The sequence below is a fragment of the Tympanuchus pallidicinctus genome, unplaced genomic scaffold (assembly GCF_026119805.1).
Source record: "Tympanuchus pallidicinctus isolate F22 unplaced genomic scaffold, pur_lepc_1.0 scaffold1, whole genome shotgun sequence".
Taxonomy (NCBI): domain Eukaryota; kingdom Metazoa; phylum Chordata; class Aves; order Galliformes; family Phasianidae; genus Tympanuchus; species Tympanuchus pallidicinctus.
In genome coordinates, this window is record NW_026294618.1 from 81347763 (window position 1) to 81372138 (window position 24376).

At 37.8% G+C, this 24376-nt stretch overlaps 1 long non-coding RNA gene across 3 annotated transcripts in view; it reads left to right on the forward strand.

The window, feature by feature from the left end:
• LOC128080789 (uncharacterized) overlaps nucleotides 1-24376 on the forward strand; it is a 335835-nt gene that overhangs the window by 249805 nt on the left and 61654 nt on the right. For all 3 annotated transcript variants that reach the window (XR_008206887.1, XR_008206889.1, XR_008206888.1), the window contains one exon: nucleotides 23415-23480. This is a non-coding gene — a long non-coding RNA (uncharacterized LOC128080789). The remainder of the gene's footprint in view (nucleotides 1-23414; nucleotides 23481-24376) is intronic.

Genomic DNA, 24376 nt, shown 5'->3' on the forward strand with positions numbered 1-24376 from the left:
CTGTTGATATTATTTTTATTTTGAGACTGTATCAGGACATTTTTAAGAGCTGATCATCCCGATTGTCTGAAATGCTCAGAATCAATTCTATCTGCATGTAGTTTTTACCTACTTAAAGAAAAAACTGTGTTGGTAAAAATTAACAATAGCAGAAAAATATTATCATTACCTAAATCTGCTGTGTTTAGCTCTTTCAATTGTAAAATAACCAAGTGTTTGAAGAAGGAAATAAAATACCAGCAACTTCAGCACATTAATGCAGAAAGTGATGTGTGTCATACCTAAAATTGCACCAAGGATTAGGGGCAGAACTGAGGCATTCAGACTCTGCGCTCTCCCCAGTGAGATGTGCTGCTTCTCTTGCTGGCACATCATCTGTGCCACTGTTATAGAACCTTTGTGTATCTCAAGGTTAATTTGTCATAAATGCATAGGGTTGGGGTTTTTTTTATTGTTTGTTTGATTTTGGGTTTTTTTTTTGTGTGTGTGTGTCGTAATGATCACAGAAAGGCAATGGAAAAACATGGGGTTATGTGAGTAAAGAAAAGGAAACAGTGTATTGGTTGAGAAGGCACTTGGCTCCTATTTATGGTGAAGCTGAGCAGAAGAGAGACAGCAGAAATAATATGAGCTGAAAAAGGTGAGTTTTTCCCCATAACAAAAGTCACAATGAAGTGATTTTATTTAACTCTAGGTAGTAGTTTGATTTGGTATGAGTATGAAAATGAAATTAGCTGTGTGGTTAGAATGAATTTGTAAATGAATAAATGACCTTTGGAAATGAAATTGCAATTCAGACAATATGAACATTTCCATTTTCTTTTGTTTCAAAATGTTTCTCGTAATAGAACGTTTTGCATAGAACAATTGCATTCAAGCAAATCTGTGTGTCTTTACAGAAAAAAGTGTGTTTAGAAACTGGGAGAAAGAAAAAAGAAAATAAGAGATTGTAGGAATGAGTTTAGCTGAATAGGGAGCAACATTCATAAGATCCTGCTCCAATTTTTGGACCCATCAGATACATTACCTTAGCGGGGACATTTAGTATCCCGAATGCATACTTTCATCACCACAGCTGGAGGAGAAGTGGTTGCTGCTGAGTATAGGCAATGTGGCGTACGGCTGGGCAGTTCTGATTCCAGGAGAGGGAAATTGTTTCTGTTCAGAGTGATCAATGGTTTCTTCAAGTGATGTATGAGCAGATCTTTTATTTGATTCTCGTGTGCAGATTGTGTTCCGAACTCCTAATTAATTGTGCAGGATATTTTTGTTTTGCTTAGTCCCTCTCTATCTAAAAGCTGAGATTGCAGGTTTGGAACTGTGATAGTTTCCCAGGGACAAGGGTAAGTTTCATCATGTTGGGAAGTAGCCAGGATCCATGGTGGCTAATAAAGAGTCAGAAGCAGTGGCTTTTTAAAGCCTAATTGCAGAGAGAGGGATCACAAGATTTCCTGCTTACTGTGCTCTTTGTATTCCCATGTAGAATGAGTCACTGCTCGCTACACCAGAGATACATCTGAGACTGTTGAAGGTAAAGATACTTGTTTTCCCCCTGTGAACTACACAGAGGATATATGTGCCCAGGGAAAGCATAGCAGTATAAACCTACTATATTATCTGTGCAGTTGTGATCTAGCTGATGAGTGATGATATCTGCAAAAATCAGGCAATGCCAGCTTCAGAGCATGTCAACAGGCAGCATACGAATGAATGCTTTGGGGGCTCTTCTGGTTGCAGTCTGTGCTGTCACTTGTGCTGACTTCTATTTGGTACTCCTGTTACTAGGGATGGCTAAGGTAATTTTGTAAAAATAAAGTAGGTTATTAAGAGCTACTGTACGTCTAACCACTCTCTGGGGAAAATGAACAGTATTTCTCTATATTTAGATATTGGAAAGATAGATGTCCACTTGTGAGTTAGTTGCTCTGTGCGTGCGGTTAATATGATCCAATTTAGATGAATAGCTCAGAAGGGAATCCTCAATAAATGTGCAAGGCTTCTTCTTGCTGATTGCAGGAGGATTACACCTGGCTAGATCATGCATAAGCATCTGCATGGGAAACATCTAATTTTACTCAAATGGTTTCCACTTAAGCTGTCTCTTTAAAGAAATTGCTCTGGATAACAACAAATTGAGTGAACCTGGATGGAAAAAAGGTTTCTCCAAATCCTAAGCTGAATTTGATCAGATTTCAATTCAAAACAGATTTTTACCTGTGAGGCTGGGTTTGGTGGTGATTGAGGTTTCCAACAGTCACTTGCAATTACGGGTCAGATTGAAAAGCCCCAATTTCACAAATAGGAGAACACTGCATTGACTCTGCAAGGCTACTCATGGGAATAAATTTGCTACTGAGATAGAAGTGGCTAAGGCAGACAGAACACTCAATCTGGATTGCTAAAATGAACTGGTACCTAGTAAGAAATCGGGAACATTAAGGCCTCCTGGTAGGACATTGCCCATAGATAGGGTAAGCATGGTTTATACTAGTATAATGTAGCAGGTATATGATTCTCAAGGTTCATCTTCTGCAGTTGTTTTATTTTTTTCAAATAAAGCATGAAAGAGAGATGGAGGAATGAGGTAGAGGTAGGTTGAGTGGTGTTTCCCCAGGGGTTGGTGTTTCCCCACAAGTAGTGTTTCGCTGGGGGTCAGTGCTGGGGCCTGTCCTCTTCAATATCTTTATTGACCTGGATGAGGGCATTGAGTGCACCTTCAGTAAGTTTGCAGATGACACCAAGTTGGCTGGAAATGTTGATCTGCCAGGGGGTAGCGAGACCCTACAGAGGGATCTGAATAGCTGGGCTGAAGCCAACGGGATGAGGTTCAACAAGGCCAAATGCCTGGTCCTGCCACAACTTTGGCCACAACAACCCTAGGCAATGCTACAGGCTTGGGGCAGAGTGGATGGAAGACTGTGTAGCAGAAATGGGCCTGGGGGTATTGATTGATGCTCGACTGAACATGGGCCAGCAGTGTGCCCAGGTGGCCAAGAAGGTCGGTGGCACCTTGGCTTACATCACAAACTGTGTTGCCATTAGGAGCAGGGAAGTGATTGTCCCCCTGTACTCAGCTCTGGTGAGGCTGCACCTCAAGTGCTGTGTTTGGTTTTGGGCCCCTCACTGCAAGAAAGACATTGAGGCCCTGGAGTGGGTTCAGAACAGGGCAACAAAGCTGGTATCTGTTGCACAGGCCTCATGAGGAGCAGCTGAAGGAGCTGGGATTGTTCAGTCTGGAAAAGAGAAGGCTCAGGGGAAACCTTATTGCTCTCTATAACTACCTGAAGGGTGGTTGTAATGACCCGGGTGTCAACCTCTTCTCTCGTGTAACTGGTGATAGGACTAGAGGGAATGGCTTCAAACTGCACCAGGGGAGATTCAGGCTGGATGTTAGGAAACCTCATCATCCACTCATCTATTGCACTTTCCTAGTTTTATAACAAGGATGTTATGGGAGATGGTGTCAAACGCCTTGCTGAAGTCAAGGTACACAACAACATCAACTGCACATTCTCAATGCTCATCTCTATGCATTTCCCTGCACAGACATCTTAAGTGTTTTCATTAGTTACATGATTATGTACTGCAATGATAAAGCTTATTTATAGCTTATTTGAGTAAATGTACTACTGGAAAAATTTATCTTGACACTTAAGTTGGTAATTACTTGAAATTTATCATATCATCATGCTATCATTGCTTACCTCTCTCTGCTAATGCCAATCTCTTAGAGCTATTTTTTTTTTTTTTTTTAACTTTCTTCTGGCCAAAAGGCACAAATTGTACTTTATAGGTGGTTTATAAATTCATAGGAAAAGTTATTTGTGTTCCAGAATTACCCTGCTGCCATGTTACCTATCGCAGCTTCCTGTTCAGAGTGCTGATCTGCTTTTGTTTCACTTCTAATGCATGGATCCTTGGGGATTTCCTAGGGGACATAGCATCCCTCATCCTTTCTGTGCAGTGTGAAGATCAGTGTCTGGATGGACAACGTAGAGCTGAAAAATTCTGGTATGTGGATGACGAAAGAGATTGGAAAGGCAATCAGCACCAGTATCATCTGCTTTCAGAGAAGGAAGTGATTGCAAAGTCATATAACCTAAACCATCAAAAAATCCTGCTGTTATACTTAACCATTAATATCACTCCCCCTTGTATTGGGAGACTAGTAAATCTGCAGGACAAGGGGAAGAGTGAGAGAACTCAAAATGACAGTGTGGCTCAGAGTCAAAACACTGTCTGGCGAAACTATTTTCTTGGAGATTGAAAACATAGGGGTAGGAGAGTGTCAGGGATGTTTGCCTGAAGAATTAAGGAGTAAGGGATGGGAGAGGAAGGCAACAGGTTATTGCTGAAATATAATGCATGAAACCCCATTATCAGTCTGGGATTCCATTCTAAATGAAGGCACAGCTCAATTTTATATCTAACCTTTCCAGCAGATACTTTCTCTTGCATTTGCAAACCACCTGAGAGAATTTCTTGCTCTCTAACTAAAAAATGTGCAATCACTGAGAGAACAGTGGTTGAAGAAAAACATTCCTATACTGCCTACATTATTAAGAAAAATGTCACCGCAAACCACCTAACACATTCCTTGAATTTAAAAAAAAACAAGACAGTGTACACATATCTATAATGAATGAGCCATGTCCTGTGTAAATGCTACGAAATCCAAGAGAGATTACTCTGAGTAATGGAATTAAAATCAAGCTAATTTGTTTGTGAGATTATTGGCAAGTCAAAAATCTCTTTCACAGCTCTGTTAGGCAGAAGGGTGGAGAAAGTCTATGTGTTAAGCTCAGAGGCAATCAATGTAAATTTGTTCTTATCAATATACCCGGCTCTGCTGAACAAATTAAGCTATATTCCCAAATGGGTGGTTGAGCCTGGACTGAGTCCAAAGCAACTGAAGATCTGCAATGAAAAGGTTTGGATATGTGGAAGGATATGCTAAGAGAGAGGAAGGAGTGCTGTAAACAGCTGTAGAGCTGAGTGAGAATGCATTAAATATTGAGGGAATAGCAGGAAAATGGATCTTCTCTACTGTGTGTGATGTGTGCTTGGAAATGTAGGAAACAGTGATCAGAACAATAACGAAATACTGATCCTTATTTTGGAGCTATAAATTTTATTCAAAACACTAATGTCTCTACAGCTTCTTTTCTTTTGCTACATCTATTGTGCTTTCTTTTCAGATATTCACCACTCCTTCTCTTCAGCTCTTCTTTAAAGGAGCCATTTCTTTGTGCTGTCCCCTTCTACTGCATGCTTCCCCCAGTCAGTTCCCATCTCTTCTGTCTGCTGTTCAACTGTCTCCTTCCCTCCCTTTTAATCACTGCAGCTTTTAGCATGGAGCAAAATGCCTGAATTCTCCATCTCATTGAACTGCCTCAAAGCTTTTCTGTTGATATCAGTAGCTGGAAATGAAAGTAACTTTATGAACTGTTAGACACAGGATTCACAGAAAAAAATAACTTTTCATTTTTCTTACTTATCGAGATGTTACTTTCTGTCTTCAGCTTCATATCAATGTGGTTCTTGTTGAATGGACAGTGGATCATTGTCCTTGGGATGCATCATGAAGATGCACAGGGAGGGAGCATCATTACATTTACTACTGTGACCAATGACGAAATTAAACTAGAAGACGATATTGACTCACGACGAGTAGAAGTGGGTGGTTTTTTACCATATTTTTAGATCACAAAACCCTTTCTCATCAGCTGCGTCTGGTTACTGGCAAGTTGGCTCCAAAAGGTCACTGGTTGCATGTAATGGAAGCAAAAGCCTGCACCTACAACACATTAACTCTTTGGTCTGCAAATTGCTGGAATATGGAAGATTCCTTTTTTTCTAGAGAAATATTATAATAGTCATATTCTATTTTAAAATCATCCCTAGATATTTGCTTTTAAAGATAAAATATTGAATAGCGTTTTCATAACAGCCAGAGCAGCCCATCTTATACACTGAGATTTTCACTGCAGAAATTAAGAGTGCTGGCCAAAGAGAGATTGTTTTTTTCTTTTAGGGAATAGGCCTTTCCATGGACAATTTTGAACTGGGTTGAAAATGAGGTTTATTCTTCAAAATGAAATTCTGAAACAAAATATAGGTATGACTTTATTTCAACTGAAAATATCAGATTCCTAATACTAAAAAGCTGAAAAGCAATGATATGTAATAAAGAATTAGAAAACTGGAAGATTATTCTCTTGATCATTTAGTAAGTGCCTCCAGTAGATCTTTATCTGGGGTAGTTTCTTTAGGTTCACATTGTAGTCATTGGAGTGGAGAAAGTGATTTTAAGATCATTATTCATCTTAAAGTAGATACTTTAAATAAATCAGATGAATCACACCTTAAATGGACTGATTTCTCTCCATTGATTATAAAGGAATCCTGGGGTGACTAGCTCTGAGGTTAACACCTACATTATGGATGTCTAAGTATGGTATAACAAATCCCACCCTAGCTGTCATCTTCAACACTCTTTGAAAAGTGTTATTTCTTTTCCTTTTTTTAAACTAAAAACCTAAAGCAGAAAAACAGCTTAAGAAGAAGAAAAATAATTCAGCTTGACACTTCCCATAAAAAGATCAATTTTTATGTTGAATTTTTTATTTTCCTTCAAAAAAAGTTCCAGTCTTAGTAAAGCTACCTTCTTTATGAAGGGAAAAAAAAAAAAAAAAAAAAAAAAAAACCTTTTATAAGAAAAATGTGCCTCAATTCTCCCTGGCACATAAAAATCAGAGGGAGCATTCCACCCCACTTGTCCGCTGAATCTTTGGGTGCTGGTGCTACTCAACCTTCATTGGAGGCAATTTGTGTTAGGAGTCATAGTAATTTCACAGTCAAGTCTTTAGGAGCTGGACTAAAGAATACTAAGAATTCATATTAGAAATAGTGCAGCCCGCAGGAGCAGGGAGGACATTGTCACTCAGCTCTGGTGAGGCTGCTTCTTGAGAACTGTGTTCAGTTCATTACAAGAATGACTCTGAGTCCTTGGAGTATGTCCAGAGAAGGTCAACAAAGCTGTGAAAGGTCTGGAGCACAAGCCTTAGGTGGGGTGGCTGGGGGGAACTGCAATTGTTTAGTCTGGAGAAGAGGAGGCTCAGGGGAGACCTTATCATTCTCTATAATTCCCTGAAAGGAGGTTGTATCGAGGTGGGAGTCAACCTCTTCTCTTGTGTAACCATCAATAGGATGAGAAGGAATGGATTCAAGTTGTGTCAGGGGAGGTTCAGGTTGGATATTAGGAAAAATTTCTTCTTTAAAAGAGTGGTCAGGTATGGGAATGTCCTGCCCAGGGATGTGGTGGAGTCACCATCCCTAGCAGTGTTTAAAAAACGTATAGATGTGGTACTAAGGAACACAGTTTAGTGGACAGCATTGGTGGTAAGTGAACAGCTGGACTAGATAATCTTAGAGATCTTTTTCAATCTTAATGATTTTATGTTTCTGTGATGCTAAGAACTGTCAGTCACTTCCACGTGGATTTGGTTCTGTTGTTGGGTGGCAGTAACTTCTAGGCGCTATCAACTTTGACTGGATTTGCAACACTGACCTGTAAGAGAAAAAATAAATTCATTACTAGTTCCTTGAGCCATTCAATTCAGCCAAACAGGCTTTTATCAAAATGTATCATTTATTCCTTTAGACGTGCCTGGCAGCAGTTTAACTATAACAAACCGCCTCAAACAGCAGTAGGATGTAGTAATATAAAGCAATGTAAGCATAATGGAGCTCAGAGCTTTCTAGTACTGTGAGATGACAGGTTTTGGAGGGCAAGGTACAAGGCGAGGAACAATTGCTTGCCTTACCCTCAGCCAGCAGTCACTGTCTATAAACATTCTGCCTATTCATGTTTACTGCATCGGGGGGATTTTCAAAGCACTTTTAAACCTGCATTAAGACTGCCTTAGACTTAGGCTTTGAAAAGGCCTCAGGTAATTTTCTTCTGCCTGCTGTGACTTTCTGTTGAAGTCCTGAAATGGAATGACTGATAGGTGGGTAATTTCTGAATTTCAACTTATATCCTTCATCTTGGCTAGTAATAAACCTAAAAAGCATATCCTGGTGTGGGGAGGAATTGTAAGTCTGCATTAGTCTGTGTGCTCCTTTTACAATGGTCCATTCAACACCTTTGCCATTTGTCTTTCCCAAGTCAGATTGAATGAATTGAAAGAAATCAATCTCTTTTTGTAGCCTCTGAATATTTTCCCCAGTAGAGTACTTTCCTAAAATGTAGTTAAGTTAAACAGCAGGGAAGTCAAGTTTTGTTGTCATGAAGGTCAATAGCAAACTCTTCATTGAATCAGTCATTCACTTTTTGGCACTTCACTTAGCAGAAGTCTAGATGTTTTTGGAAGAACTTTTTTTCATTCACCTGTGTTCATGTGTGTTTGGCTGATTTTTTTTTATTATTTGTTTGTTTCTTTTTTGGCTGGTTGGTTGTTTTTTGTTGGTTTGTTTTTTCCAGTACTTTGTTTCTGATTTAAATTTTGCTTGCAGTCCTTTATGGTTAAATGATAATTTCACACCAAGTGTAATTTTGGTCAATTTAGTATTTTGGCTTAGAAGGAATCTCTCCAATGAACAGCTGAAATAAGAAATACAAGCTATCTTCCTGATTAGAGAAAACAAAGATGTGCTCATCTCCTGGTTTCTAAATGAGTAAATCTTGCCAGAAACTACAATACACTGGCTATGTGTATGTGCTTATATGGCACCATATTAAAATTTCCTCTTAATGAACTGTGCTCTGTGACATCTTCACAGAGATGTGTGAAATCAGAGATTTCTGTGAAATCTTCAGTCATTTCTTTATGGAACAATACATCTATCACCGCAGGGGAAAATAAATTGCTCCTTGACGTGTTATCCACTGCATTTTATCAGGTATTTATTCTGAATTGCACTGTTATTTTTTTTTATTTTCTAGTCTTTAACATTTGTTTCATCTGAAAAAAAAATACTGAGTTATTAATTGATTCAAACCATAAGTTAAATAGTGTTAAATTGTGTAAGAAGGGGAAGAAAAAAAAAAAAAAAGGTAAAGCAGGAAAGGATGCCTCTATAGAATCATGCTACATTTTGGGAACTTCCAAAATTCTACTTAGTAAGCTGCCCATCAGTTATTACCACTATTAGCTTAGGTTATTAAACAAAATGTTACTTTACAAATATTGGAAGAAATTTTTCACTATGAGGGGGATGAGGTACAGGAACAGGTTGCCCAGAGAAGTTGTGGGTGTCCCATTCCTGAAATGCTGGTGAACAAGTAAGGAGGAGATGTCCCTGCCCATGGCAATGGGATTGTAACCAGACTATATTTATGACCTATTCCAACTCAAGGCTTGGTATGATTCTGTTCCACGATATCAGTTCAGATGCTTTATAGACCTCTAAGTAGTTCCTACTCATTTTTATCCTTATTATTCAGCTTTAGGAACCAATTGTTTTCTCGTATTAGAATTCTTTTCACAAATGATCATTCCATACTGTTCCTTTGCCCAGTAATCTCAGGGAAAGGCTGATGAGCCATCAGTTTTTCAGGATGGTCAGGCAATTAGCCCTTCCTCTCAAAGCATCAAGATCTGGGGAGAAAAAAACCAAAAACAAAACAAACAAACAAACAAAAAAACAACCATGATATTCTCGCTCAGATTAAACATATATGGACACTGTGAAATGCTTTGAGGTGCTTTGGAAAAACAAATTTCTTAACCCATGCCTTTGTTTCCAAGCTGAAAAAGGGCTCATGAAAAGCAACATGCTTTTTGATTCCAATTCATGGAAACACGTGATCCAGTATCTGTTAATCTTTATCAGAAATAGCTTGGTCTTAAATTCTGATTATGTGGGGATGGCTAAAGGAACTAATTTTAGGAAGATCCATAGTATCAGTGTTATTAACAGTACCTTGCACCTATCATACAGAAACCTGAGGAGTCTGTTCTCAAGATATTATTCGCAGGAGTTGCTAGCCCGTATTCTGATGAGCTTCATAGAAGACTATAACATTTCAATTATGCTATTTGTGGCTGCTGCTGATCAAAAACATTTTAATCTCTCACTTCCTTGTTTATTTCCTGATGTTGATGTTTTTCAACACTTGAGTTCTGCCAGGTGGAACTGTCTTCAGAGATCATGATATTGCAAAAATTCAGCTGATTTCATTGACAGCCACGCTGGCTTTTCCCTCTTTTTCTTGAAAGGTTAGCTGCACTACTGATTTTCTTGTTTTATTTATTTCCTTTTTATTTACTTCTGACTCTGAGCCATTCTTGAAATTAGATTTATTGTAACAACAAAATGTGCAGACTTGTCTACTGACTCTGTCAGCCTATTATATTTTATGTATATTGAAGAAGCATAGACGCTGCCAGTAATAAGTATGCACTGCCCTTGGGCCCAGATCCTGCTGTGTATCACAAATCTCAGCAATGTGGTCATTACTTTGTCTTAGCTGCGAAATTACTTTTATTGAATTGCAGTTAAGGAATCCTGTTATTTGATTTTTTTTTGATTTTTTTTTTTAAGAGTTTTTCCATGTTCTTTCCCCTCCTTTTTCTTCTCTGTTTGTGGAAACAATAATGTTACTTGATCCATTCAGTGCTCTGTGGCTGAATTTTCAGTCCAGGTTCCGAGTGTGCTGGATACCAAGAAATCTGTGAAAATGAGAAGTGGTACTTGCCCAACTATGCTTTATGAATTTTGCTACTGTCTGGGTTAATACATCATTCATGAAATAATGTTCCTTTTCTTTCCAATGTTTGTAATTTATAAATTTTCATAATTTAATGTGAATCTGTAGCCCATAGATGGTTCACAGTGTACTTTTTAGGACCATTTAAATCACATATATTATTTGATTACATAATGTATTACTACAGTATTTTTTATACTCAATTACTGGCTGTTCTTTTGGACTTAACCTGAAATGCCAGTCTCCCAGTAAGAAATACTAACTCAAGTATTTTACTGCATGAATGACAGAAAAGTTAAGAGAATATGTAGTCTGCTATTTCAACTGGTCATGACTAATGAAAGCAAATCGTACATAAGGGACGAAACTAACAAATATACAAAAATCCTGGGCAACCGTTTATAGAAATCTATTCAAAACTATTACCTACACTCAGGTTTGGGCCAAGTAGCAGTTAGCAGGAGAAAATTGAGCATAGGAAGCAGATATGTAAAGATCCTCGTGTCCGTATGGAAGATAAACCTGAAATTATCTCTCTGCACTGAAATTTAAGTGGTAGAAAAGTGGAAAAGTGTGCACATATATAGTAAGTATTAATTTGTTCCTTAAAAAGAGCCACCAGTGTAAGCCTTCATTTGAAAAGAAATGCTTTCAGAATGGTAATTTCCATTTTGAGAAATTTCTGGCGTTGTGTTTTGGGTATGGCATCTTATTTGAATGATTATTCTAGCTTATTGCTTCATCCATTATGTGGCTGTTTAGAATGGGATATTTAAAAAGATTGATTCCCATAATAAAAAAGAGTTGGAATGTGAAGACAATATTCAGGGCTTTTTTTCCTAAACTAGGAATTTGTTTCTAAATTTGACCCAATGGAACTGTAGATTTATGATGATACAAATAATTCATCTTTGAACAGCAAACTGCTTTTCATTTTCTTCTTTGTCAAAAAAATGTTCAAAGGGAAGTATGTAATGAACAGATTTTTTAACAACAAAAAAAACCCATACTGATAAAACAGAAAAGGTTGAATTTAAAATCGCAGTAGAAAGAGCTGAAAGGAATACTGAGGGGACAAGTATCTGTGTTCTTGCCCCAGTGGCATTAACAGTAATTATGCCATTTCTTAGACAAGATTTTCCTTCTTGTTCTTCAATTGTCTCCCAAAGTACATTTCATACCCACTTCAGTGACTCATGAGCTCTTGAGCTCTACTGTTAGAAGACTTTTCTTAATATCTTGCTGATTCACGCTTAGCATATTTTAAACCCAATAGTTTTGGCCTTAAATAAATCTAATATGCTTTCCCTTTGGAGCCCCTTCTTGTATTTCTCACCCCTCACTATTGTCTAGACAATCTTTTCTCTCAGTCTTTCCTTATGAATTATAATTTCTTGACCCAAAACAAGTCTCAGTCTCTCTCTAATGACCTCTGTCATTCTTAATGTGTTGCCTATACTGAATACTGAGATTATAAACTAAGAGATTATCAGGACCAAGATTACCTAAACATACCTGAGAGGTGACTTTAATTGAAACATAATTGATGCAAAACAACTATCATTTTCCAATTCTTTTGTTGTGGTCAACGTTCTCTCTAGTACTTTTCCATTTGCAGAATTAGACTATACTTTCTACAGCAAGGAAGTGTGATACTTTATTCTGTCTTCTGGATATTATGAATTTACTATGAAGTTGCTTTTAAGATACATTTTTGGACATTCTTGTTTAGCAACTTCAATTGCAAACTGTTGGAGTTGACATTTATGTGTGTATATCTTAATGGAGCACAGGGAGTTATCTAGACTATAAACTCACTGTTGCTTGAACCAAAACTCAGATAAGTCAGAAAAGACATTTTCAATGAGTTAATAACAGGGCTTTCATAATGACATAATATATGCCAAATTTAGACTAGCATGACACTAGTAGCATCCTGGGAGTTTTTCAGTGACATGGAATAAATCTAAGGCTGTGAATTTTAGGAATCTCACCTGCTGTCCTACAACACCTTAGCAGTGAAAGATGCTTATGTCAGTCAGCATAACATGTAGAACCTATATGTAATTTAGCCTCTGAGTAGGCTGGTGTTGGACTAGAGGCAGAAATTTGTCTTTTTTAATGAGGTGAAAAAAAAAAAAAAGGAATCTAGAAAATTATTTATACAGGAAATCAATCATACATCTTCTTCCCAGACTCTGCTGTGTTTGAAATATTCCTCTATAGTTCTCTGGCACTTCTTTTTTTTCATTTTTTCCTTGTCACTGTGATTTCTGTGCAGTTCAGAATCACAGCCTTGAAATGAAGAAAAAGAGCTTGATTTTTAGATCCTCTCACCATTGTAATCAGTATGTAGTCTTTTTATTGAGGCATACACAGTATCTGTAGATTATAGAAGAGAGCTGCTGTACTTTGACCTCTGTTTTTGAATTTATGTTCATGTGGCTATGAATTTCAATTTGCTTGCACGTTTGTTTACCTTCCCCAGTGTTTATGGGCCCTTTCTGGCTATTAAGATCTAGAAGGGAGCATAAGAGTCAGCTAGTTAAAAGCTTAGTATTTCATTTAAACTGCATTTGTATAGTACTCAGTAGAATAGATTTCTTGTACTACAAACACCTGGTGGAGGTCCCACTTGCTCATATTATGATACAAAGCTCATGGTGTCTTCAACTGCAGGAGGAAAAAACAGACACTTCCTGGGAGTGTTGTTAAAAGTATGTATAGAGAAACTGACCGTAAATGGTGTAGTGAGCACAGTTCACTGTGCCCCCATGTGCCCCTGTGCTAACAAGCGACATTCTGCCCTTGGCCAGCTCCGTTCTTTACTGCATTGCGTTTTTGGCAGACTGCTCCCATACCAAATTTCCTTTTGCAAATAAATTGAAATAGTATTAACAGTGTATTTTGCTGATGCTTCAGGTTGCTGAAAGGGACTTACTCCTAAATCACATGGTGAGATATGTTTGTGTTTTCACACAATCACAGGATCACAGAATGGCCAGGGTTGGAAGGGACCTTGAGGATCATGAATCTCCAACCCCCCTGCCACATGCAGGGCCACCAACCTCCCCATTTAATACTTGACCAGACTGCCCAGGGCCCCATCCAATCTGGCCTTGAACACCTCCAGGGATGGGGCATCCACAACCTCTCTGTGCAGCCTGTTCCAGCACCTCACCACTCTCTGTAAAGAACTTCCCCCTGACATCCAACCTAAATCTCCCTTTCCTCAACTTAAAACTATTTCCCCTTGTCCTGCAGTTATCAACCCCTTCAAAGAGTTGATTCCCCTCCTCTCGGTAGGCTCCCTTTAGGTACTGAAAGGCTGCAATGAGGTACCCCGCAGCCTTTTCTCCAGGCTGAATAAGCCCCAGCTCCATCAGCCTGTCTTCATGACCTTGTCAGATTAGGTAGCATATCTTCATTAGAAATACACAAGTTATATTTATCTAATATGTAATGGCTTTCTAGGGTTAGTTGTGTGGACTTAAGTGTGTTTTCCTGGGCTGTGTCTATGGTCATTCTATGTTTCTATGAATATGATGCAGTCATGTCTGCCATTTGTGCCTTTTCTTGAGCTCTGGTAGCAGCGCTACATAAAATATTGTGGCTCCAATTCTGCAAAACTATTACAAATTCTTATGTGAAATTGAAGGCATGTCTCCAGGAAATAAGCATTTCTGTATGGCTCTCTGTGACAGTTATTCGCTCCTTTCCGCTTGCAGGGTAAGGAACTAGTTACTGTACTCCAAGTGGAGGTGATGCATCCCTTACAAAAGTAGTTACTAACAGACCTTATTTTCTTTTCCTATCCTATTCTGTCCATTGTCTTCCTGTGATACACACACACACACACAGGCTTTTTTGAATGCATTCTCCTTTTCTGAATTTCTTGGGAAAAGGATTTTCCAGCTTCCCCTAGCTGGAGTCAGAGCTGCTCTGGGTAGAGGCTCTTGCCATGTGGGACCCTGGAGCACCTGGAGGTCAATGACAGAGACAGAGATTTACTTTAAACCTCTTAACTTTTTGTCTAGGGGCTAATCACTGCACTAGGGTGTCTCTCAGAGCCATAAAATGCTATGTGCACAAACTCTCCTGCTTGCAATCGCACCCACGCATTCCTCCTACTCTTCCCCCTCCTGTTTTCATACATTTGCCTGGATAATGGATAATCCCCTTCCTGTCACCCCATATTGTCTCTGAGTTGGATACAGTAATGTTTAATTGAAGAAGAAAAAAAAAAGAACACTTCTGCAGCAATTGTTGGAAAGTTTCTCCTTTTTTTTTTTTTTTTTTTTTTGTTCCTTTTCTGTATGCAAAGTAGTTAAGATATTCATACTTTCAAAGAGCTTTCTCAGTAGTAATTATTTTACTCTCCTGCCAGAGGGGCTGTCGATGCCTTTCTCCTCTCAGTTTCATGTTTATTCTCCTGTTTGTTACCTACATCAGCACTGACCCAAGGCTCTTGTCTTCAGATGACTTTGGCATGACTTGTACATATACCAGCTTCACATATTCATCACAGATGAATTGTGTACCTCCTTTTTTATTTTATTTTCATATTGTCTTTACTTTGAGCTATTTGTATTGCATAGATATTAAGGATGATATTTTCTGGGATCCTAGTATGACTGTGTCCGTATATGTTGTGTAAGAGGATATTAGTGGAGTAGACGAGAGATGGAGCAGGCAAAGTGTGAATGAGAATAAAAGGATTGCAGTATAGAAAAGTGATCTCTGCTTACAAGATTAGAACTACATTTTTACACTTCAGATCTGCTCCTGCTCCAAGAATCTCTGAGTCAAAAAGCAATTCCTCCATCTCCGTTTGAAGGAAAAATGAGTAGCACGTTTCTACATCCAAATGCAACAAAGTTGAATCCTTTTGCTCAGGCATCAGCACTTAGGTAGTCTTGTGATTATGACTGCAGAGTGAACGTCACAGGCTTGATGGTTTAACTCAGATTCTCAGAAATTCTAATGGAAATGTTCCATTCCTCTTCCCAGTAGTAAACATTCAGACATAGATGAATTATTAATCACTGTAGAGAACCTCCATGTTTCTTTCCTCAAGTAAATGGCTTTCAAAACGAGTGTAAACATAATTTAAGAGAATTTTATTGTCAACTTATGCTTCCAAGGGAATATTAAGGGGTATTAGCATTCATTAGTCATTAAAGTCAGAACTACTGAGCTCAGTGAGAGAAGGTCTAAAGTTCTTTTTAAGTATTTGTATTTTTCTCAATTTGTCCTTCATATATATATGAATATATATATATATATATTTTTTTTTTTCCCTGTAAACTTTCTGAGAAGGATTTTCTCCTTAGGAATGTTATTACTCTTTGTATCCAGATAGACCAAGTTTATTGTTATCATTCAGTGTTTCTGCTTCTTTTTTATGCTAAAAGACAAGGGTCAGAACATGCTGACAAATAATAGAGGAGGGACCACTCTTTGAGCAAGCAAGATCTAACTCAAATCAAATAGCCTCTGTGGAATATCATTCTCAAACAGCTGGGAAGCTGTCTGCATTGTCTTATAGCCCTTTGTCCCCTTCCCTAATTTGCAAGAAGAGAAAGTTAGTGAACTTTTTCTTTCTTCTTTCATTTAACCTTAAAACAGAGTTGAGATGGAATGTTAAATCCAGTTTCATTTATGGTTATTTTCTCTTCTCCAGATGGATTCATCTAACACATACTGACAGCTTGTAATTTTATGCAGCCAGTGATGTGTAATAAGCTTTAGGTGTTTGTTGCATGAAATAGGATATTTGTCAGAACTAAAGGGTCCTGGCTGCAGGCAACAATGATGTGAAGGACAGGATAGTCATGGCTGTAAAAATGCACTGGATAAAATAAATTGGAAAAATAAAATGGGGTGAGAACAACCCACATAATTTCTCTGATTTCTTACAAAGTTAGTGTTCCATACGCACTCCAGGTATGCATGTCCAAACTTTTGGCTTGCCTAGGCTGCACTGAGTGAAAAGGAATCATCTTGGGCTACAAATATATTAAGTTGCTCTTGAAGTAATGCCTCATTTTTATTTCTATGGAAATGGCAGCAGATACGAAGAGCACAATATAATTAGATGATAGAGCAACTTCTCAGCTACAAAACACTATTTTTTCAACATAGTCACCACTGTTAGCTCTCTGGATTTTTGCCAGCGATGAACAAGAGTCTGTATGCTGAACATGTAAACATCTGCACCAGTGGAAGTGACCTGCTGTTGCCACTGCTGAAACACATCACCCACTGTTTGGCCTCTGTAAGTGTTCAGCAGGTGTCAATGAATGTCAGTGGGTGCCATTTTTTTCCACGTGGAAGAATCCGTTCCACATTTTTTGCTTTCATGTCAACCTGCTGCTCTGCTGCCATCTATCACATAGCAACAGAATGTAATGGAGTATTGATGGGAACATTCAGCCTCTGCTGCCGTACCACCAACATCCACCTCTGATATTGTGGGTCAATATAGGAAAATAGAAGACATTACTTTCAGAGCATCCCTTGTAAAGTATGCAATATCATTACTATATAAGTAACAAAACATTTTAATTTTATTATTTGTCGTAAAAACCTTAAAAGTAAGAGAGAAACAAAAACAAAATTAGTGAGATATTTTAGCTTGGTTTTGTGAAACTAACACATCAGCCTTGTTTGATGGCAGTGAGATCTCAACATTCATCAGAGATTTTTGATGAAATTTTACTCTTCCTGTACTTCATCCTTGATAATTGTTCACAAACGTGTGTACTGCCAAAAAATGATAACGTGGATAAGGCGTGATTGTGAAGTGAAGGATTTTTTTTCCTCTGGCAAGAGAGAACTTAAAAGTTTCAGTTGACATGGTGTTGATAATGCATTGGCAGTTTGGCTGTTGCTGAGCAATGGGTGCGTGCCAGGGGCCACTCTGTGGTGAACAGCCACCACTGTGATGGCATGGGTGGCATGGGGAAGTGGGCAGCTGCATTGCAAGCCATACCAGGCCACAGGTTGGACATGCCCACCTTACAGCTCATAGCTTGAGAATGAGAAACATAACTTTCTATCCATGGTCAAACCAATATTCAGTGGAATTCAGTGGAATTCTAATGGACTGTCCATTTCCTCAAATGTTTTCCCAAATAGCATTTTCTTAGATACACAGGAAATCAGAGGTTACAGCTGAATAGGAAAGCTAAGAAGAAGGCAACTTTTGTGAGTGGCCAGAAGCTGCAAGAAAGCCAAGACATTTCAATTCTGGGTTTAACTCATGCTTTACTACGACAGCTAGCACACAGCTAGGACAAGTGCAAGAAATTCCCTTCCTTGGAGCTATGACTTACTGTCTACAAGCTATTTTAGCTTTCAGCCAAGGTATCAGAATGTCAGAGCAATTTGTTATGAGTATTTACTTTTTTCTTTTTCTTTGGTAGTGCTTCTTACTTCTATCTAGCATGTGGGTGGAAGAAGCACCTAATTCCATATTTCACTTCTCAGTATTGTGTCACTAGGTGCTTTTCTCTGCCAGTATTTTCTGTTCCTTTGTTTGCATTTATCCTTCACAAAAGCTGTTCATTTTGTCCCAGCCCCTGCATGAGGACATCTCCCCTTGATAATGCTGTGGCAGTGCTACAGATTCATTAACGCTTTGTCATTCTTGTGTAAAATCACAGCAGAACCTCTGTGGGCCAAATTGGGAACAGTTGATCCCAAACTGCCAGTTGCCTTTGAAAGATTCACTGTCACGCTAGTCCTTTCTCCAGTAGAGTGAGTAGGCAATGGCATAGCCTGACTTAATGAGAATACAATGAATCCTTGAAGAAATCTTTCTATTCCACTTATGCTGAATAGTGACAGTCTACATCAGCTCAAACGATATCAGCAAGCATGAAGGTAGCTGAATTTTTATGAATTACATTGCCTTGGGCAATGTGAGCAAATAAGATCATCACTTGGATATATGTAATGTTATCTAGTCCAAATATCTTTATTGCTGACAACTCATCAACTGTCACTGACATCAGGTGTGTGTCATTAGATAGTGGCATAGTCTGACAGTGAGATTAATCCTATTGTTCAATTAATTGCTACAATTGCTTACACAGGGTCCTGTTCAGTGGATTTGCCCAAACAATGTATTCCCATTAGCTCTTGGAATAATACAGAGGCAAAGCCTGGTAGACATTAAAGAAGAATCACATTAACAATAAAACAAGAGCAGAAAGCAAAAATAGTTTTACAGTTCCTGAAATTCATGGGTAGGAAAGGAGAGAGAGAGCAGTGAGGTAGTTTGTAGAAAGCAGGATTAATTTGTTCTCTGACCCCAAAGTAGCTTTTATTTCCTGAGACACAGAATCATTAAATGGCTAACAAAGTAAATCTTGGCTGCCATGCCCGCCGTGTGGAAAGTACACATGCTTCTTCTCACTTGGGTGGGATCAGGTATCTATTTCTGTGGTGCTTTCTGTGATTATCTTAGAAAAAGATAAATATAAACTAATGTATATGTATACATATAGACTCTGTATATGTATTTCTGTATGTATTTTCTATGTGTGCTTCTGTGCAGTTGATAAAAAACTCAGTATCTGCAAGGTGTGAGGAGTGTATGTGGCTACTGATGTTTTTTCTCCTGTGGTGGTGCTTATGGAAGGCCTTTTGTTGAAGTATGGCCTTGACTCAACAAAGTATATGGACATGTATTTTAAGTAATTTAAATGCTCTGCTGAGTGGCAGATCAGCTCCTTAAAGGAGTTCTTAAGCAAGTATAAAAATTATTGACTGCACTATTCTGTAACTTGGACCGTATTCATGCAAGTTGCTTTCATGGCTCTCATACCTGCTGAAATCCTAGTCCAGTGACTGATTAGAAGGAAAATTATATCTCATCTTGTCATAATTGAGCACAGATGCTCTTTTATGAAGAAGGCAGAATGGTTGCTTATCTGAGATAATCACTAGTTGCTAGTTGCATGATGGAATATCTCAAAATGGACATTAGGTTTTGGTTGCCTTTTATGCCTGAAATTTTAGATGTATGGCATGAGAAGTAATAAGGAGAACCCATTTTCCATAATGTTCTGAATTTGCCTTCTGAAAACCCAACACTTTGAAAATGTATTATAGTGTCTTACCTAGGTTTCATAGAGAAGAAAACAAATACAAGTTTCCAGACATTTCTAAAACCTTTGAGCATCCCAAGTCTTTAAATAGAGAAAACATGAGTTGTCTTGGAAGATTGAGGCCCAAACTTTATAGGAAAGATGATGTGGATATCACAGATGTAGATGCTGAGATTCACATCCTAGTCTCTGTCCTACAGACTAGCACAACCAGAATTACATGCAAATATTTGTGAGCTCTGTCTCTCTTCTTGCATAGTTTCATGTGCTATGTAGATTTATTGATAGTGATAGAAGTGGCATTGCCACCTAATGGGGACCAGTGGTTTAAAACATTCACTAGCTGATAAACTCTTCATTCGTTATCTTGAACTAGGTTTCTTCCCCTCCTCCAAACAGACTGTAAATTAAGGCTTTTGAAAGGACTATGAGAGAAAAATATCGTTAATGAATTGCATGGGTAGGGAAGTTTTTGTGAAATACTAGAAACCGGGCATTGAACAAGGACATGATAGGATTCTGTGCTTGCCATCTGCAGTAAGAGACATGGATAGTGGAGTGTCTGAATGCCTTGCAGGTGCATTTCCTTCTTCTAAAATAATGCAAAATATAGTAAGCAGATATACTCAGAGTTATAGTGTCCCGGATGTCACAGAGCTGGTTTGCTACCTCCCTTCATTCTGTGCTGGATGAGCTGTGCAGATAATGATTTACAAATTAAAATATACTTTCATTAACAGATTTTCGACAAATGAGCAAAGAGGGCCAATGGAGCCACACAAGATGTTACTTGGTCCATGAGGAGTGATGTACTTTATAATTAGTTTCATTTACATGTGTTCAGTGGTACTGCACAAGTCATTTTTTATCCCTATCCAGAAATCATTCTCAAATGAGTTTGTGTATATGCAATTCTGATGAAATGCAGTAATGTTTTGCTAATGCTGGAGAACCTAGTAAATTACTCCATCCACTGAAAGTCAATGCAGATAAGGAACTTTCAAAGACAGATAGGTCCTTGTGATTATTTTCTTTGTATAATGTCCAGTGTACTTAGAGATAAAAATAAAGGATTTTATAAGATAGGGTTTTAGTTCTTGACAACAAAAGCTATTTCCTAAACCAGTCCAACACTGTCAATGGAAAGAAATGTGTTGATGAAATTGGAGGCTTTTGTGATCCATGGAGAGTGCTTAAAACTATGAAAAACTTCCACTGTTTTGCTCTAGTTACCTTGAGCAGATACAGGAAACTAGGGTATCTTTTACTCCTGCACACGTGTACATACGTTCATCTTCTCTGTTCTATAGCCTTTCTTCAGAAAGCCTCTGCATGGCTAGTTCTTGCTAGGTCCAGAGGTCCTTGGCTTTGTTTGTTATTGAGATCCCAGAAGGTATGGAGAAGTTTTGTTTAAAAATATTGTTGACTCAAGTAGCCCTTGCAATCTGAAGAAAAATACATCCCTAAAAATTGCCATCGGAGTGTAAATGGAGAAAATTAGCCAAAAGGAAAAAAGGGGTGACTGAAAGATAGGAAATCTCCCAGTGTGTATACGAAATGCCAGAAGGAACAGAACAGCTGATAGTCTTAAACAAGACCAATTATATACATGAAGTAAAGGGGATGGTAGGTAGTTGGAACAAGAGTTTGGAATTCCAAACTGAACTTGAGAGGAAGCTGAACGCAAAGTGTTGAATGCTCTCAAATGATAGGGGTAGCTCTTCTTCAGCTCAGAACCCTGAGAGAATTGCCAAATTAAATCTTCATTCATTCAGGAAGGATTTTAAATGTGCATTTCAAAGTAGCGACAGCATAAAGCTGGAAATAAGATATTTCAGTGCTTTTACGTAAAAGAAGAAATGAACTGAAAAGCAAGAAATCCTTGGTAAGACCTTGGAAGTTTGTTAAGTATTCAAAAAAATCATTGAAGAGACCGATGTACAGAACGCTACAAGGGTTTATTGAATGTGCATAATGCTAGCTTAATCTGATTTATTTTGTGGCCTTTTTTTCTACACAAAGAAAGCACACCTGCTCTTCTCTAGCCAGACTTCAGTAAGTTATTTCAGATATGATGCTGTGTTCATTACTAGTTTTATGTAGGTGGATCAGTATTGTGTAGATCTGTAAAAAAACACAAAATTGTTAAGAATGTGGCTCAATGGTCAGAATGAATCAATGAACAGGAGGGGTAGTGTTAGAACAAGAATCATTGCGCAGTAAAACTGGTGTTTTTCCTCAAAAATTAATCTTAAGAGTGATTTAATAAATTGCTTTTGTGAATGATTCTGGTCCTGGAACAGAAAAAGAGCTGATGACATAAACACAAAAGGTAACAGCCATATTAATCAGCTTCAAAATAATATCCATGAAGAATTAGATTTCAGATGATTCAAAGTAATAGGAAAGGGGCAAAATGAGCGACTCTTTACCATTATGCAATATAGGTTAAATTACAAGAATTTATCGTGTTCCCTGAGATCTCACTATCCAGAACTAAAAGAGAAAGAAAATGATATATATCTATTAGTCCCAAAATTTGTCAGTGGCTGAGCCACTGGTATGATGCCATCATTAAAAATGAGTTCTCCTTGGATATATCAGACGGATATATGGGAATTAATAGCAATGTTGTGGGAAGGTGTTCGGAATGCTGTCAGTGAGTTCTAAATTTGTGAGAAAAATGATTTCAGATTGGAGTAAACGTAGAGAACAAGTGTTAAAATGATTAAGAAAATGAGTGAGTATCCAGTTGTGAAAGAAGAGAACATAAGCTGTTCAGCTTAGCAAAACAGAAACTGAGAAATCAGATGATTACTACCTAGGAATAAAGCAGGATAAACAGTAAAGAAATAGAGATATTTAAGATACAGGATGGCGTTGACTAAAGAGTAAAATAGATATTCATTTCTCACAATTAAATATATGATGGATGTGGGAAACTTTCCAATCATGCCGACTCTATAGCAGTGTTCTACAACACTGAAAACTCTGTAAATCTGTAGTCAAGGAAGATTAAATCAACCTGAAAGAGGTGCAAAAAAGGTTACTAGATGAATAGCTAAATAATGAGTATATTGCTCAAGAGACATTAGAAGAAAACTTGCCTTTTCAAGCCTTTCAAAATGAGAACAGAGAGGGAATGTTGCTATTCTCTATAAATACATCCAGGGAATAAAGATCAGGGAAGAAAAGCCATTTTAAGCTAAAGGAAAACATTGGTATGAGAATAAATGAATATGAACTGACTATGAATAAATTTAATCTACAAATGAGAAAAAGACTTCTGAAGATGAAAGTAGCAATGGTAAAAATAGTTAAATGAGTGAAATAATCACTGAATTTTAGTGAAATTATTGGGAGTTACTGCTGTTTGTTGTCTATAGGAGATTTCTTCCTCTGACAGCAGAGATTCAATGACCTTGGTAACCTAAATGGACAACTTAGATAAATCAGTTCTCAAGGAGTTCAGCCTCAAAGTTCAATGAGCAGAAATAGGGATTAATTTGAAGTTGTTCTATATTAACGTTTTTTTCCACTTTCAGTTGTCTCAGTTTCCTATTTTCATTTCTATTCCATAACAGTCAATGAAGAGTCAGAAGAATCTGCAAAGGAAATTGGAGGACAGATGACGATTTTGGACACATCAGGTATGTATGTCTTATAGTAGATACTGGAAACTGCATTGGAGACTTTTTTTTTTTTTTTTTTTTTCTTTATTTTGAAAACGTACGTGGTTTTTTTTTTCTGTATTTTTTTCTCACTCCAAAGAAAGTAATAAATTTCAGGTCATGTTTACTTCTTTTTCCCCATCATTTTGGCAGCTTTGACCAAAAAAAAAAATTAAAAATTAAAGTAGAGGTGGGGAGGAGGACAAGAGCAGAATCTAGTTTACAAGTTACTACTGTTTTCTCTTCCAGTGGGTTGCAGCACAGCATGGTGAAACAAAGTTAATGCATTCTAAGTTTTTAATGCTAGAATAATAGCCACGGTACTTCTGTAAACCTTACTGTATTCATAAATAACTATGGAACTCTCTTTCACATTGTTTTTCCCAGAGACCTTTGTGAGTCAACTCAAACTATAAATACAGAAAGAATTTCTTCTGGTAGTTGGGCATTTTTCTCCATCTTAGTGGAAGACAGAACAAGAAGTTAAAAATAACTGTGAAGGGAAAGTAACAAAGGTTTCAATATTTTGAGAAGTAATTGTTTGATGCCATGTTGAGTTTTCAGTTAGAGGGTCACAAAGATCTCATTCTTGTCACTGACTTTCTCTCTACAGGCACAGTGGATGTGATGATAAATTTCTCTTTTGTTTGCTTCAAATTGCTATACTTTATTTACCTTAAGGACCAGGGGAATTGGGCTGCTTCATGAAAACTCAGGGCCCAGAGCACTGTTATTACTAGCTGTTGAATGTGTAGAAAGAGACTTGAGGAGACAATCAAATGGTGTCAGTAGTTGGGATGATTCACTGAGAATCAGTGTTTTTAAAGGTCAGGCGATAGCCTGATTTATTTTCCCTTTCTTGAGTGATAGGGCAG